At 46.7% G+C, this 18,412-nt stretch overlaps 1 long non-coding RNA gene across 1 annotated transcript in view; it reads left to right on the forward strand.

Moving 5' to 3' along the window:
- Positions 1-18,412, forward strand: part of LOC141162428 (uncharacterized) — a 27,876-nt gene continuing 9,464 nt past the window's right edge. The window contains exons 1-2 of the long non-coding RNA XR_012250777.1: positions 1-228; positions 1,336-1,518. This is a non-coding gene — a long non-coding RNA (uncharacterized lncRNA). The remainder of the gene's footprint in view (positions 229-1,335; positions 1,519-18,412) is intronic.

Below are 18,412 nucleotides of genomic sequence, written 5' to 3' on the forward strand. Positions count from 1 at the left end.
GATTCAGCCAAAAGTTCTGAACATGAGTTGATTGAAAACATTTGCAAGCGGAAACCAAGATTTTGTAGCGCACGTAGATTTAGCCAAAACTGCAGCTCCACTCCTACATAGGGTAGACCTAAATGAGAATACCACCATTGCTGAGACTTGGGGAGAGGATTGCCGCTGCTGAAGGGAGCAGAGAGGCTTATTCTCGCCTATAGGGTGACCATTATGACAGCCATAAGGGTGAGGATTTAACATAGCATAGTGAAGCGTAAAGGCTTATTCCTGAGTGGGAGGATTGTTACACCAGTGCTGATGTCTGAGTGTAAAGATGAGTGCTAGACCAATGACTGCTGGAGACTGGTGCCTGTGTGTTGGAGACTGTTACATGGTAACTGAGAGCGTAAGCTATAAGTGTTTACCAACTACTAGAGCAAAGCTACTGCAGGACATTGCTGCCAAGAGACGTGACCATGAAGATGACTGTGACCAGCACTTTGCGAGAATCACACATACTGTTCAGAGTGAAGGAAGAGCTGCTGAAGTGATTGCCAGCAGACTTTCAGAAGTACAAATACAGGCTCTGCTGAGGTGTCTATGGAAATTACATAAACCAGGGGCAAGGAACCTCAGGCTATGGTCCTTGATGACCTTTTATCCACCCCCCAGGCAGATTCTGTTTGGGCTGTCAGCTGTACTTTGCCGGCCGCCAACCCTTTTATTCTTTCTTCCTCTGTGAGCACAATCACGCAGTGTTCACTACTGAACACTGAGGCGCGTGTAATGAAAGATTACGTCATGACACCAGTGCCAGCGTCAGGACGTACTTTGTGCGTGGAGTTAATGTGCAATTTTTCAGGTATAAATATCCAAATGCCACTTGGCAGAAAAAAGATTCCCCACCCCTGGCATAAACTAGCCAGAGTGAAGGATGAGCTGTTGAAGTGATTGCAAGCAGACTGTCACAAGTACAAATACAGGCTCTGCTGGGGTGTCCATGGAAATGGCGTAAACTATCCAGAGTGAAGGAGGAGTTGCTGAAGTAATTGCAAGCAGATTGTCACAAGTACAACTAAAGTGTGGCAATTGTCAGTCTCTGTTGTATTCTATCTATGTCCAAGCCCTCTGCCTCAGAAAATTGCAAATATCAAGCTCATTTCCTCTAAGTGAGTAATTTTTTTAACTGTTGTTGCAGTCCCTGTATGGGGAAACCTCCAAAAGAAGCAATAGTAATCATTAGAGTTCTGCAAATTTGTTCGAGATTAATTGAATTTGCTTCGAATTAATTTTACAAAAACAATTGTATTTTATTGAATTGTAAAATTTGCTATTTACTCTGAATAAATTCAGTTGGCCACCGTTTTGCTGAATTGAAGACACCTCAGTGCTCACCTGTCCCGTCACCACCATAGCCCATCATCTGGTCCTCTGTGAGTGAAGAACACTGTTGTGCACCAGGGTATGTTGGAAAGAAGAAGCAAGAGAGTAAGGAGGATCAGACGGCAGGCTTCAGTAGGACAGGTGAGCGGCGAGGTAAATATATAGAGGCAACTTTTGGGTGCATTATACTTCTATGCTCTTAGAATTCATATGATCTCGGAGAACTCCTTTAATAGTAAGACACTGTCAGAGCGCTGTGGGAGTTGTGGTTTTAGAGCAGATTATTTCCAGATCTTCTTCTTAGAGTTTACTGTAAGCACTTAACATTTCCCACATTCTTTTCTGCTTGGGGAGATCTTCCAGAGATGCAGAATTTTCTAGCGCCTTACACCAAGACATTATGCATATCTTTCCTTTTATCTACTGACTATTGGATTAATCATTGACACCAGGGAACTTTACCCTTCAATATATGACACCTGGAGTAAAATTGAGGGTAAGTCCCAAACCGATGACCTAGATCAATCTAAGTATATTACTGACCATGGGTACACAACTGGATAATGCCATTACGGAGTCTTATAGCTGGAAAACCTCCATAACATTTATTACCAATACTGTCTCTGTGTCAGAAGAATTGTTCATCATGAGCTTTGAGCACAATACCAGAAAGCTGCTGGAATGTTGTAAAGCCACATTATTAGCGTAACTGGAGGAGGGGCAGAAATAGGAGTGACATGTGGGTGGCCCTGGTTCTTGTGGGAGATCCAAAGACTTCTCTACCACCGATGACATCATTATTATACGTGGCACATGGTCGATAGAAGCTTTGTTACAGGTTTTGCATTGGGACCCAAGTTATGCCTTTGTAAAAACTCCACCCCTCCTGGAATCTGGAGCAATGGCTAATTCAGTATCTAGCTGTCTGATGGACGAATCTCATACATTTCACATATACTGATTTTGGTGGTATTTCAGGTACTCGTATGGCACTGTAATGGGCCATCTCTGGCATCATACATTTACAGTCTTGGCACCATTTAGAGTCTTTGCACTCTGCGATTGGATGAATTGGGCAGGTGACTAGAAGAGTTCCTCATCGGAGAAACATCCAATGAAGCGCTCTTCTAGTCACCTGATTACTGCCGCCAGTCATTCCTAAAAGAAAATATTGTATATCACTATCTGACAAGCCCTTTAATGTTGTGTTCCTACTGTTTATGCCCCTCCAGAACATTTACACAAGTGTCTCTCAGAAAGAAAAAAATGTATTTCACTGTGGGACAACCCTTTTTAATGTCTTCCAAATACCCTTGCCCACCAGAACACTCACTCAAGGGTCTCAGGTTCTTGGACCAGCAAGATGATGATACTGTTCAGCCTCAATATTTCAGTCTCCAGATTTTATTTTTTATAAAATAACAGTTTTAGGCCCAAGGAAAGGCCCCATGGCGGTCCCTAAACAATGCAAAGTATCAGAAATATATTCTCATAATATATATGTATATATTCTCATAATCCTAAACATCAATATAAATTATGGGAATAGTTCAACCTTGTAGCCTCCAGAGCATCAGTGGCGTGCTGATTGCTTATCTTTCTTTTCATGCTGGGGCATGCGTACATGTCTCCCAATCATTCTTCTTCTTGAACATTATAAGCAGTGTGAACAGTTGCATCCTGGCCAAAGTAGAGCAGTAGGTCTCATGCTTTGCCACCCCATCCTAGTTATGCGCATCTCTGAACCACCAAACAAAGAACTAATACATTTATTAGCACGGTGGCTCAGTGGTTAGCACTGCAGCCGTGCAGTGCTGGGGTCCTGGATTCAACTCCCACCAAGGACAACATCTGCAAGGAGTTTGTATGTTCTCCCCATGTTTGCGTGGGTTTCCTCCAGGTTCTCCGGTTTCCTCCCACATTCCAAAGACATAGTGATAGGGAATGTAGATTGTGAGCCCCAATGGGGACAATGCCCATAATGTCTGTAAAGCGCTGTGGAATTAATGGCGCTATATAAGTGAGTAAAATAAATAAATGCATTTATCATATGCAAATAGCCTTTTCAAAAGGAAGATAACTTATTGTCTGGCACCACCTATTGGATGTAGCAATCCTAAAAATCATTATTGACCTTTTAACAAGCCCTGTCACATGACTTGGAATATGAAGCCAAAACCAGAGACTCCCTTTGCAGACACGTGTTTCAGGGTGTTGCCCCTCCTCAGTGCAAAGCAGGAGATCTGATTTGGTTATCATATACATTCATGTCAAGGACATGTTACTAGTCTCACAGTGGAGCTTTACCATACACAGCCAAAAAACATGCAGACTAGTGTTGAGCGAGCACTAAAATGCTCGGGTGCTCGAAGCTCGGGCCGAGCTCACTGTGATACTCTGGTGCTCGACCCGAGCAACGAGCCCAATGTTAGTCTATGGGAGACCCGAACATTTTTGCGGCGGCTCCCCCGGCAGTCTGTAGTAAGCCTAAAAAGTGCCCAAAACGATAGTGACAGTGCTCAAATGACATGGGGACAGCATGGGGATCGCCCCAGGAAGCATTTCTGACCCCCAGGTCACTGCTGTCAACAACGTGGTCAGAGGTATTAAGCCACTTTTAGGCTGAGTTCACACGATGCGTTTTTCATGCGTTTCCGCGGCGTTTTTGCAGTTGCGGAAACGCATGAAAAACGCATGGTAGAAGGGAAGCAATGTTCCCCAATTGAAATCCGCATGTGCTGTGCCCATGATGCGGATTTTTCCGCAGCGTAAACGCTGCGCTCAAAAATCCGCAGCATGTCATTTAATTATGCGGAAACGCGGCGTTTTCGCCGCCATTGACTTGCATTAGAACGCGCCAATTCCGCAAGACTGCATCTGTACTTGCGTAATTGGCGTGTTCTAATGTGCGGATGGTACCCGGGTGTGGAGGAGAGGAGAGTCTCATCCACACCCAGGTACCATTAAAAAAGCTGTAAAACAAGAATAAAATAAAAAATATATATATACTTACCATCTGTCGGCCCGCGCAGCGCTCCCTCTTGGTTCCCGGCACTTGCAGTGAGTTGTAGGACCTGCGGTGACGTCAGAGTCATGTGACGGGTCACGTGACGCTGACGTCGGCAGGTCTTTCAATTCAAAGTTGCCGGCAGCCGGGAGAACGGAGTGTAAGCAGGACAGCGCGGGCCATCGGAGGTAAGTATATACACTCTCTCGGGTCACACTATATATGCCGGTTGCCTGGATTTATATAGTGTGACCTAGTTGTCAAGCACTTTCCAAGTGATGCTAAAATCGCCTGGAAAGCGCTTGTCAATCTGCATGCGGAAACGCATGTGAATCCGCATGTGGATCCGCATGTATTCTGCAGGAAAAACGCATGCACAATCTGCATGCGTTTTTTCTGCCAGGGAGATGCAGAAATGATGCAGAAATTTTCTGCTTCATTTCTGCATCGTGTGCACATACCCTTACAGGCTCACAATAAAACGTTCAAAAACGAAAGTGAAAGTGCTTTCGTGTGAAATATGTTAACCCCTTAACGACCATGGGTCTTTCTGTTTTTGTGTTTTCCTTTTTTGCTCCCCTTCTTCCCAGAGCCAGAACTTTTTTAATTTTCATTCAATATGGCCATGTGAGGGCTTATTTTTTGCGGGACGAGTTGTACTTTTAAACACCATCACTGGTTTTACCATATCGTGTGCTGGAAAATGGGAAACAAAATTCCAAGTGCCGTGAAACTGCAAAAAAAATGCAATTCCACAGTTGTTTTTTGGGTCCTTTTTTTACCACGTTCACAGATTGCTAAAACTGACCTGCCATCATTATTTTCCAGGTCGTTACGAGTTCATAGACACCAAGCATGTATAGGTTCTTTTTTATTTAAGTGGTAAAAAAAAAATCCAAAGCTTGCTAAAAAAAACAAAAAAAATGACGCCATTTTCCTAGACCCTTAGCTTCTCCATTTTTCGGGATCTGGGGCCAGGTGAGGGCTTATTTTTTGCGTGCCGGGCTGACGTTTTTATTGATACCATTTTGGGGTAGATCTGATGTTTTGATCGCCCGTTATTGCATTTTATTGCAAAGTTGAAGCGACCAAAAAAACTTAATTCTGGTGTTTAAATTTTTTTTCTCGTTACGCCGTTTACTGATGGTATTAATTCTTCTTTTATATTGATAGATCGGGCGATTCTGAACGCGGCGATACCAAATATGTGTATGTGTTTTTTTTTTTATATATATATATATTTTATTTTGAATGGGGCGAAAGGGGCGTGACTTACACTTTTATATATTTTTTATTTTTTTTATTTTTTAAAAACTTTTTTTTTACACTTTCTGCTTGCATCTATAGTCTCCATAGGAGACTAGAAGCAGCAGTTGTCTGATTGCTTCTACTGCATACAAGCGATGAGCAGATCGCTTGTATGCAGGAGAAATGCTCACTTGCTATGAGCGCTGACCACTAGGTGGCGCTCATAGCAATTGAGACATGACAACCACAGGCGTCTGCTGCAGACCCTGAGTTGTCATGCCCACCCATTGGTGACCCGCGATCACGTGACGGGGTCACTGATGGGCGGGGCTTAGGACTCCCGGAAGCGCGAGTTAAATGCCACTGTCAGAGATTTAACATGTTAACAGCCGCGGGTGGATTGCGATTCCAATAATCAGCTGACATGTGCTCGCTTCAGTGCGGGCTCACCGCCGGAGCCCCCGCTGAACCGGCCTTCCCGACCTGGTGCGTACTATTACTGACCAGGTCGGAAAGGGGTTAAGGAACATCCTTTCCAGGGTAAAGACTTGTGTATAAGGTAAAATAAATAACCAAAAACAAAAATACTCCTCCACACCTTGGGCTATGTTCACAAGTACAATTTTTCATGCGTTTTTGCACATTTGTATTGCTTTCAACCGTGACAAATGCATTCACCGGGAAATGTCATTTTAACATTTTACAACCTTATCTGGCCATGTGCTGTGTGACACATGCATACAGTGCTAAAAAGACATGGGAACAGCATGGGGAAGACCCCTGGAAGCATCTCTGACACCCAGGTCACTGCCTAAAAGTGTGCCCATCAGAAGTGATCCTTGCCGCATCAGAAGATGCAGACTTGCAACTATCCCCGTGCAAGTCCTTGTCCCAGGGCAGTGTTCAATTGTACCTCCCCCATAACTTGCAATACAAGCGCAAGTATGCACCCACCCACCCCCAGGCTGCAATACCATACTGCTAGCTTGCTTGCACTTGAAATTGGGCCTTTTAGGCATGTGGAGGTGGAATCTGGCCACCACGTCATGGCTGCGTCGGTAGCCTGGTATTCATACTCAGTCCCCAGCCGCCCGGCGGCCGGGTGTCCACGCTTGGTCCCCAGCCGCCAGGGGGCGGCCGGGTGTCCATACTCAGTCCCCAGCCGCCCCGCGGCCGGGTGCCCACACACAGTCCCCAGCCGCGTGGGGGTGGCCGGGTGTCCATAAACGGTCCCCAGCCGCCCCTATTTGTCCCGGTGCGCCTTATACACAAGCGCGCATACCAAAACATTACCTGTGCCCTCCCCAGTGCATTTAGTGGGAAGGACAGCCTAACCACAAACACGTGGACAAGTGAATGTGGCCAGGAATGATCCATCTCACTGACGCCTTCACACTGGGTTAATATTGTGGAAGCCGGGACACAGTTGGACACTGGGATGCAACACGTCCTCCAGACATAGAGGATTGCGGGTCCTGGGTCAATCAGGCTTCAACACAAAGTTCAGAAGGTAGACAGCAGAAGTGGTCGGCCTCCTACACAACGAGTAAATTATTCATGATCATGAGGCCATCCACCTCCTTAGCTTTCTGTTCCTTGGAATGCAAGCGCATGTATGTAGTAGCAGCTAGGCCTGAGGTGGTCAGCGTTTTGGCGCATATTCTACCTCCTTCGAGGATTGCTGGATGTTTTCCTGCTACTATCCCAGTTCTATGACTCCCGTTAAAACAAAGCTTCAGGTGATGAATGATGGATGAGGTGGTGGCAAAGGAGAAAGAGCAGGAGGAACAGGGACCATTCACATCAATATCAGGCCAGCCAACCACACATGTCTTGTAGGATATGTTTCTGTACCAAAAGGAGCGGTTCAGCTACACAGTTATAAGGCATACAGTGAATGCAATGCCTACCAAAAATTTCGAGGCACTCCAATGCCCCTTGGAAGTGACATGGAGGTCAGAGGGCCTTAACTAAACCGTTTTTTCCATTTATAGCAACTGGGTCTCCTGTACACTGCTGGCCTAAGCAGGGAATGGAAGGCTTTCCAAAAATTATTAGGCACTGCAATGCCCCTTGAAACAGACGTGGATTACAGTGTATTAAAAACCTTCTACCCATTATTAGGGAGTGGGTCTCCCTTAGTGTTCGCCTATGCATTGAAAAGCAAAAGCTGACAAAAATTAGGAGGAAATGCAATGCCCGTTGCAAGAGTCGTGGAGGTTAGAGGTAATTAAAAACAACTTTTCAATGCCCCTTGTAAGAGCTGTGGAGTTCAGAGTGGTTTAACAAGACGGTTTTAATGCCCCTTAGAAGAGACGTGGAGTTCAGAGTGGTTTAACAAGACAGTTTTAATGCCCCTTGGAAGAGATGTGGAGGTCGCAGTAGCTTAACAAGACGGTTTTAATGCCCCTTGGAAGAGTGGTGGAGGTCGCAGTGGAATAAAAAGACAATATCAATGCCTCTTGGAAGAGTGGTGGAGGTTACAGTGGAATAAAAAGACAATATCAACGCCCTGTGGAAGAGACGTGGAGGTCACAGTAGCTTAACAAGATGCTTTTAATGTCCCTTGGAAGAGTGGTGGAGGTCGCAGTGGAATCAAAAGATAATATTAACGACCCTTGGAAGAGACGTGGAGGTCACAGTAGCTTAACAAGACGATTTTAATGCCCCTTACAAGAGCCATGCAGTACAGCATATTAAAAACATTATTCCCATTATTGGGGAGTGGGTCTCCCATAGTCTTTGCCTATGCCTTCCAAGCAAAAGCTGCCAAAAATTAGGAAGAGGGAACTTGCAATGTCCCTTACAAGAGCCATGCAGTACAGCATATTAAAAACATTATTCCCATTATTGGGGAGTGGGTCTCCCATAGTCTTTGCTTATGCCTTCCAAGCAAAAGATGCCAAAAATTAGGACAGAGGAACTTGCAATGCTGGTAACATGGACCACGGTCACCCTGGTGGTATAGTGGTCATGGAGGCTGAGGATAAGGAGAAGAGCAAAAAACAGCCGAAATGAGGAAGCGTATACCCATGTGTGGGTGTGAAGCGATGCATGGGAATACACCTCCCGAAATAACACAGTGGATTTGACTTTATGTTACTCTGCTGTCATTTGGTGGTGATGAGAAGTCTGGCCCAATCCAGCCCTTGTTCATTTTGATAAGGGTCAGCTTGTCAGCATTGTCAGTTGACAGGCAAGTGCACTTATCAGCTATAATTCCCCCAGCGGCACTAAAAACACGCTCCGATAACACGCTAGCGACAGGGCAGGCCAGGACCTCCAAGGCATACAGAGTGAGTTCATTCCAAGTGTCCAGCTTGGATACCCATTAAAAGGCACAGAGGAATCACGGAGGACGCTGGTACTCCCTCACTATCTTTTGAAACTTTCCACTCCTTGTGAGAGTACCCTGCGACTCAGGGCCTGTAAGCTGGGCAGGTCTCAGAAAACTGTCCTAGAACATTGACAGTGTTCCCCTGCCTCTGCTGGATTGGAGTTGCGTCTCTCTCGCCTGTATGCCTTAGTTGGGCAGCGAACTGTGACCTCTGCCGCTACCGTGTTCAGATGGGAATTTTTTTAATAGTTCTGCAGCAAGGGCCTTCTGGTACTGCCCCATTTTTGTAGACCCCTTCACCTCAGGAATAAGAGAGTGAAAGTTCTCCTTGTAGAGGGGGTCTAAAAGTGTCATCAACCAGTAATGACTGTCACCCAACATTTTGACAATGCGAGGGTCACGGTTAAGGCAGCGTAACATAAAGTCAGCCATGGGTGCCAGACTGATAACGGGCAAGACTTCCGTGTCCTCACCAAGATGACGACTGATAGAGTTGAGCGATCACTAAAATGCTCGGGTGCTCGAAGCTCGGGCCGAGCTTACCGTGATACTCGCGTGCTCGACCCGAGCAACGAGCCCAATGTTAGTCTATGAGAGACTCGAGCATTTTTGCGGCAGCACCCCCGGCAGTCTGTAGAAAGCCTAAAAAGTGCCCAAAACGATAGTGACAGTGCTCAAAAGACATGGGAGCATCATGGGGATCGCCCCTGGAAGCATTTCTGACCCCCAGGTCACTGCTGTCAACAACGTGGTCAGAGGTATTAAGCCACTTTTGCGGGCTCACAATAAAACGTTTAAAAACTAAACTGAAACGGTTTTCCTGTGAAATATGTTAATGAATTACCTTTCCAGGGTAAAGACTTGTGTATAAGGTAAAATAAATAACCAAAAACAAAAATACTCCTTCACACCTTGGGCTATGTTCACAAGTAGCATTTTTCATGCGTTTTTGCACTTTTGTATTGCTTTCAACCGTGACAAATGCGTTCACCGGGAAATGTCATTTTAACATTTTACAACCTTATCTGGCCATGTGCTGTGTGACACATGCATACAGTGCTGAAAAGACAAGGGGAAGACCCCTGGAAGCATCTCTGACCCCCAGGTCACTGTCTAAAAGTGTGCCCATCAGAAGTGATCCTTGCCGCATCAGAAGATGCAGACTTGCAACTATCCCCGTACAAGTCCTTGTCCCAGGGTAGTGTTCAATTGTACCTCCCCCATTCCTTGCAATGCAAGCGAAAATATGCAGCCAACCACCCACCCACCCGCAGGCTGCAATACCATACTGCTAGCTTTCACTTGAAATGGGGCCTTTTAGTTTGGAGGAGGCCGAAGCTGGTCACTACCTCATGGCCGCTTCGGCAGCGAGGTATCCATACTCTGTCCCCAGCCGCCCGGCGGACGGGTGTCCACGCTCGGTCCCCAGCCGCCAGGTGGCGGCCAGGTCTCCATACTCGGTCCCCAGCCGCCCTGATTTCTCCTGTCACCTTCCCCCACACTTTTCTTAGCCTGGCCTGCTTTAGAGCAGCATTGGACGAGCCCACCAGAGAACCAGACTCCTCCGGTGGGCCCTGGCTTCTCCATCAGGGGAGTTGAGAGTGCCTAGGTGAGGAGCATGATGATGATGATAGAAGTTAGCATCTGCTTTGTTTTCTTGGAATGCAAGCACATGTATGTAGTAGCGGCTAGGCCTGAGGTGGTCCGCGTTTTGGCGCATATCCTACCTCCTCCGAGGATTGCTGGATGTTTTCCTGCTACTATCCCAGTTCTATGACTCCCGTTAAAACAAAGCTTCAGGTGATAAATGATGGATGAGGTGGTGGCAAAGGAGAAAGAGCAGGAGGAACAGGGACCATTCACATCAATATCAGGCCAGTCAACCAGATATGTCTTGTAGGATATGTTTCTGTAACAGAAGGAGCAGTTCGGCTACACAGTTATAGGGCATACAGTGAGTGCAATGCCTACCAAAAATTTCGAGCCACTCCAATGCCCCTTGGAAATGACATGGAGGTCAGAGGGCGTTAACTAAACCTTTTTTTCGATTTATAGCAACTGGGTCTCCCGTGCACTGTTGGCCTAAGCAGTGAATGGAAGGCTTTCCAAAAATTATGAGGAACTGCAATGCCCCTTACAAGAGCCATGTGTGGCACCCCAGGGGTCTGGTCACCACAGTAATAGAGATATTACGTCGGAGAGCAAGTGGGAGGTTTCCTGGTCAGGATCCCTTAAACATGCAACATCCTCCTGCCCCAGTCCTGGGAGGGGAGAATTCTGCCCTTATAAACTGGATCTGGGGCGCGGTTGAGGGGGTCAGAGAACAGTCAGGGTCAGAGTGAGAGCAAGGGAAAGTAACAGCAAGGAGCTCTGTAGGAGCTAGGAGCTAAAGACCAGGGGCTGGAAGCTGAGCAGAGCTCGCCCTGGCAGAAGACAATAGGAACCGGACACAGGAGTCCGAAGCTGTGAGGACTTATATATCCAGCAGCAGAAACCAGCCGGCAGGGGATTTCAGGTCCTCTGGCCATAGAAGCCCGGAAGCTCAGTCACAAGCAAGGGACCAGCACCGCCGTCGTGGAGCGGAGGCTAACAGAAGGCCCCAAGTCACCAGCCATACGGGTGAGCACTATACGGTACACTCAGGGACGTGGGCTACTTCTACCCGCTTACAGCAAGGTAGCCAGAAAGAGTGCAGACAGACGGGGAGGCCTACAACTCCACCTGGCCAGGGGAACTCCTGCTTGCTCACAGACTGACCAGGCCTCTTATGCTAGCCAGTACTCCCGGGAGGGTCTACCTTATAATAATCAGTAAAGACCCTGAACTGCACTGCAAAGACTCTGAGTCGTTCCTGCTGCGCTCGTGCACCATCACCCCCATCATCCACACTCACTGCCCTGAGGCTATACTCCTCCCGAGGGGAGTTATCCCATTCTATGCTGCGCACACAACACCAGCCTCAGCGGTCTGCCTCGCAGCGGTGGTACTCCCTGACCGCAATCCACGGGTGGCGCAGTCGGACAATTAACCTCAAAACCTAAGAAAGACTGCCACTGGTTTGACCAGCCTGAGCCACGGGACCGGGTCACCGCCACGGAGACTACAGACCCCAGAGACCCGGCACCGGGTATCCAACACACGTGTACACACGGCCCAGGGGGCGCGTCACATGCAGTACAGCATATTACAAACATAAGTCCCATTATTGGGGAGTGGGTCTCCCATAGTATTTGCTTATGCTTTCCCAGCAAAAGCTGCCAAAAATTAGGACGGAGCAACTTGCAATGCCCCTTACAAGAGCCATGCAGTACAGCATATTACAAACATAAGTCCCATTATTGGGGAGTGGGTGTCCCATAATATTTGCTTATGCTTTCCCAGCAAAAGCTGCCAAAAATTAGGACGGAGGAACTTGCAATGCTGGCACCCTGGTGGTATAGTGGTGGTGGAGGCTGAGGATATGGAGAAGAAGATTAAACAGCCGAAACGAGGAAGCGTATACCCATGTGTGGGTGTGAAGCGGTGCATGTGAATACACCTCCCGAAATAACACAATGGATTTGACTTTATGTTACTCTGCTGTCATTTGGTGGTGATGAGAAGTCTGGCCCAATTCAGCCCTTGTTCATTTTGATAAGGGTCAGCTTGTCAGCATTGTCAGTTGACAGGCGAGTGCGCTTATCAGTTATAATTCCCCCAGCGGCAATAAAAACACGCTCTGATAACACGCTAGCGGCAGGGCAGGCCAGGACCTCCAAGGCGTACAGAGCGAGTTCATTCCAAGTGTCCAGCTTGGATACCCAATAATTAAAAGGCACAGAGGAATCACGGAGGACGCTGGTACGATCGGCAAGGTACTCCCTCACCATCTTTTGAAACTTTCCACTCCTTGTGAGAGTACCCCACGCCTCAGGGCCTGTAAGCTGGGCGGGTGTCAGAAAACTGTCCCAGAACGTTGACAGTGTTCCCCTGCCTCTGCTGGATTGGAGTTGCATCTCTCTCGCCTGTACGCCTTGGTTGGGCAACGAACTGTGACCTCTGCCGCTAGCGTGTTCAGATGGGAATTTTTTTAAGAGTTCTGCAGCAAGGGCCTTCTGGTATTGCCCCATTTTTGTAGACCTCTCCACCTCAGGAATAAGAGAGTGAAAGTTCTCCTTGTAGCGGGGGTCTACAAGTGTCACCAACCAGTAATGACTGTCACCCAACATTTTGACAACGCGAGGGTCACGGTTAAGGCAGCGTAACATAAAGTCAGCCATGCGTGCCAGACTGGTAACGGGTAAGATTTCCGTGTCCTGACCAAGATGACGACTGACCATGCTCTCCTCCTCCTCCTCTTCCTCCTCCCCCCTGTCCTCAGGCCACCCACGCTGAACCGACGGTATGACACTTGTACAGGTACTACCATCTACAACGCAAGATAGCAGCTCCTGTTCTTCCTCCTCCTCCTACTCCTCCTCTCCCTCATTGTCCCCCAATGCACGTTGGGATGAGATGAGGCTGGGCTGTGTGTAATCGCCCGCTACGGCTTCTTGATCCATCTCATCATACTCTGGCTGCAATGCCTCCTCTTTATTTCTCTGCAGAGAGCGTTGCAAAAGACAGACAAGTGGGATGCTGACACTAATGATGGCGTCATCGCCACTCACCATCATGGTGGCCTCCTCAAAGTTTGTCAGGATGGTACATATGTCAGACATCCAGGTCCACTCCTGAGGTCTTATGTGTGGAGTCTGACCTGAATATCGACGGCCTTGTTGCAGCTGGTACTCCACAACTGCTCTCTTCTGCTCACAAATCCTTTGCAACATGTGGAGGGTAGAGTTCCAACGTGTGGGGACATCACACACCAGTCGGTGTGCCGGAAGCTGCAAACGCTGCTGCAACACAGCAAAGGCGGCGGAAACTGTAGCCGACTTGAGAAAATGAGCTGACAGGCGGCGTACTTTCACGAGCAGATCTGGCAACTCAGGGTACGATTTAAGAAACCGCTGAACCACGAGGTTAAGCACATGAGCCAGGCATGGTACGTGTGTGATCTCCCCTCGCCTCAGAGCCGCCACCAGGTTACGGCCATTGTCACACACGACCATGCCGGGATGTAGGTTCAGCGGTCTCAGCCACAGATCTGCCTGCTCTTTCACAGCTGTCCACAACTCACAAGCAGTGTGAGGTTTATCACCTAAGCTTATGAGTTTCAGCACAGCCTGTTGCCGCTTGGCGGAGGCAGTACTGCAATGCTTCCAGCTTGTAACTGATGTGGTGATATCTGAGATGGAGGCTGAACATGAGGAGGAGGAGGAGGATGCGCAGGAGCTGTACACTGTGGGGGCAACTCTGACTGACATAGGGCCCGCAATCTTCGGTGTGGGGAGGATGTGTTCCGTCCCAAGGTCTGACTGGGTCCCGGCTTCCACTATGTTTACCCAGTGTGCCGTCAGAGAGATGTACCGTCCCTGGCCGCAAGCACTTGTCCACGTGTCCGTTGTCAGGTGGACTCTCCCAGTAACTGCGTTGTTGAGGGCACGGCAGATGCTTTGGGACACGTGCTTGTGTAGTGCGGGGATGGCACACTGGGCAAAATAGTGTCTGCTGGGGACCGAGTACCGAGGGACGGCCACCGCCATAAGATTGCGGAAGGATTCCGTCTCCACCAGCCTAAAAGGCAGCATTTCCAATGCAAGCAGTCATGAAATGTGCGAATTTAGGACTGTGGCCTGTGGGGCGTTAGCTGCGAATTTCCACTTTCGTTCAAAGGTCTGGGATATGGACAATTGAACGCTGCGGTGGGACGTGGACGTGGACGTTGATGCTGTTTCTTGAGAAACTGCCATAACAAGTGAAGACTGAGAGGAGGGGGCATCTTTACATGCAGTATGGACAGGGGATTGTCTTGCACACACAACAGGGGGTTCTATTGCACGCACAACAGTGGAAGAAGCAGTGGTGACACCCGCTGACACTGGTCGTGGACCCTGGGTTTCGCCCCACAAAGTCGGGTGCTTTGCTGCCATGTGCCTGATCATGCTGGTGGTGGTCAGGCTAAAAGTTTTCTCACCCCTGCTGATGCTGGCATGGCAGGTGGAACATATGGCCTTTTTGGGGTTATCAGCAGAATCTTTAAAAAAATTCCAGACTCTGGAAGACCTACCGCTTGTACTGGCAACGTCCCTCGTGTTGGTGTTACGGGGAACAGTTGCCTGCCTTCTGTCTGCGGCCACCACACTGCTTCTTCCTGCCTGTTGGGGTACTCTGCCTCCCTCCCCCTGTATGCTGCTGGCCTCACTCTGCATGTCCTCCTTCCACGTTGGGTCAGTTACTAGATCATCCACCACCTCCTCCTCTTCCACTTGCGCACCACGATCCTCCTCCTCACTTCCTGGCAATTGTGTCTCGTCATCGTCCACCTCTTGTGACAGATTGCCAACGTCGACTTCCTGTGGCCGTGGCTGTTCAAATATTTGGGCATCGCAACATGGGATCTCCTCTTCCACCACTTCAAGCGTATCAGGCGAGGGGCCCAAATATGGAAATGGACCAGTGAACAGCTCTTCAGAGTGTCCAAGTGTGGGATCACTTGCTGTCTGACGACACTCGGCATGGTGGGAGGAAGGAGCATCAGGGTGAGGAGGAGTATGCGGTCGAGACTCACGGCTACTAAGAGTTGACCGTGTGGAAGACAGACCGGAGGTGGTGGTGCCCAGGTAACTGGAAGTATTGTCTGCTATCCAATTAATAACCTGTTCACACTGATCAGTTCTCAATACTGGTGTTGTTCTGTGCTTCCCTAGTAATTCGGTCAAGAAGTGGGAGCGAGAAGATGTGGCTGTTGGTTGTGGCACATTTTCACCTTGACCACGGCCCCGTCCTCTGCACGAACCATCACCAGAACGTCCACTTCCACGTCCCTTGCCACGCGCCTTGCCCATTGAAAATGAAGTAAAATAGCTTACACTTGCACTATCAATGGAAAAAGGGTAATAAAGAGTAGATTAGAACCGTGGAAGAGGAAAACCACAGTTATTGTTTACTGGGGTATACCACACTTTTTTAAATAGAGATATTTGCGCCTGAACATTGAGCGACACACTCAAACTGCTTTTTTTTTAGATACCAAAGGCCCAAAACTGGATAGTACAGCGATTTGACCCGTGGAACTGCGAAACCACACTGGGATGTCGGGCCTACACAAGACTATTTTCAACAGATATATTTTTGTGTCACAACAGTCAGGAGACACTACTGTTTTTCTTTACGGAAAAAACTACCAAAACCTGAATAATAGAGATTTTTTACCGTGGGATGGCAAAACCACAGTTATTGTTTACTGGGGTATACCACACTTTTTTAAATAGAGATATTTGCGGCTGAACAGTGAGCGACACACTCAAACTGCTTTTTTTTTAGATACCAAAGTCCCAAAACTGGATAGTACAGCGATTTGACCCATGGAACTGCGAAACCACACTGGGATGTCGGGCCTACACAAGACTATTTTCAACAGATATATTTTTGTGTCACAACAGTCAGGAGACACTACTGTTTTTCTTTACGGAAAAAACTACCAAAACCTGAATAATAGAGATTTTTTACTGTGGAACAGCAAAACCACAGTTATAATTTACTGGTGTATACCAGGCTTTTTAAAATATATATATATTTGCGGCTGAACAGTGAGCGACACACTCAAACTGTTTTTTTTAGATACAAATGGCCCAAAAGTGGATAATACAGAGGTTTGAACTGTGAAACTGCAAAGCCACACTTGTATTTCTCGGGCCTACACCAGACTATTTTCAACAGATTTATTTGTGTCTGAACAATCAGGAGACACTATTTATTTTTTACGGCAAAAAATGCCAAAAGCAGGATAATAGAGATGTTTTACCGTGGAACAGCAAAACCACAGTTATAATTTACTGGTGTATACCAGACTTTTTTGAATATATATATATTTGCGGCTGAACAGTGAGCGACACACTCAAACTGTTTTTTTTAGATACAAATGGCCCAAAAGTGGATAATACAGAGGTTTGAACCGTGGAACTGCAAAACCACACTTGTATTTCTCGGGCCTACACCAGACTATTTTCAACAGATATATTTGTGTCTGAACAATCAGGAGACACTATTTATTTTTTACGGCAAAAAATGCCAAAAGCAGGATAATAGAGATTTTTTACTGTGGAACAGCAAAACCACAGTTATAATTTACTGGTGTATACCAGGCTTTTTAAAATATATATATATTTGCGGCTGAACAGTGAGCGACACACTCAAACTGTTTTTTTTAGATACAAATGGCCCAAAAGTGGATAATACAGAGGTTTTAACTGTGAAACTGCAAAGCCACACTTGTATTTCTCGGGCCTACACCAGACTATTTTCAACAGATATATTTGTGTCTGAACAATCAGGAGACACTATTTATTTTTTACGGCAAAAAATGCCAAAAGCAGGATAATAGAGATGTTTTACCGTGGAACAGCAAAACCACAGTTATAATTTACTGGTGTATACCAGACTTTTTTGAATATATATATGTTTGCGGCTGAACAGTGAGCGACACACTCAAACTGTTTTTTTTAGATACAAATGGCCCAAAAGTGGATAATACAGAGGTTTGAACCGTGAAACTGCAAAGCCACACTTGTATTTCTCGGGCCTACACCAGACTATTTTCAACAGATATATTTGTGTCTGAACAATCAGGAGACACTATTTATTTTTTACGGCAAAAAATGCCAAAAGCAGGATAATAGAGATGTTTTACCGTGGAACAGCAAAACCACAGTTATAATTTACTGGTGTATAACAGACTTTTTTGAATATATATATATTTGCGGCTGAACAGTGAGCGACACACTCAAACTGTTTTTTTTAGATACAAATTTCCCAAAAGTGGATAATACAGAGGTTTGAACCGTGGAACTGCAAAGCCACACTTGTATTTCTCGGGCCTACACCAGACTATTTTCAACAGATATATTTGTGTCTGAACAATCAGGAGACACTATTTATTTTTTACGGCAAAAAATGCCAAAAGCAGGATAATAGAGATGTTTTACCGTGGAACAGCAAAACCACAGTTATAATTTACTGGTGTATACCAGACTTTTTTGAATATATATATGTTTGTGGCTGAACAGTGAGCGACACACTCAAACTGTTTTTTTTAGATACAAATGGCCCAAAAGTGGATAATACAGAGGTTTGAACCGTGAAACTGCAAAGCCACACTTGTATTTCTCGGGCTTACACCAGACTATTTTGAACAGATATATTTGTGTCTGAACAATCAGGAGACACTATTTATTTTTTACGGCAAAAAATGCCAAAAGCAGGATAATAGAGATGTTTTACCGTGGAACAGCAAAACCACAGTTATAATTTACTGGTGTATAACAGACTTTTTTGAATATATATATATTTGCGGCTGAACAGTGAGCGACACA

This window comes from Phyllobates terribilis, unplaced genomic scaffold (genome assembly GCF_046119375.1).
Source record: "Phyllobates terribilis strain yellow unplaced genomic scaffold, ASM4611937v1 Scaffold_9__5_contigs__length_417890890, whole genome shotgun sequence".
NCBI classification, from domain to species: Eukaryota; Metazoa; Chordata; class Amphibia; order Anura; family Dendrobatidae; genus Phyllobates; species Phyllobates terribilis.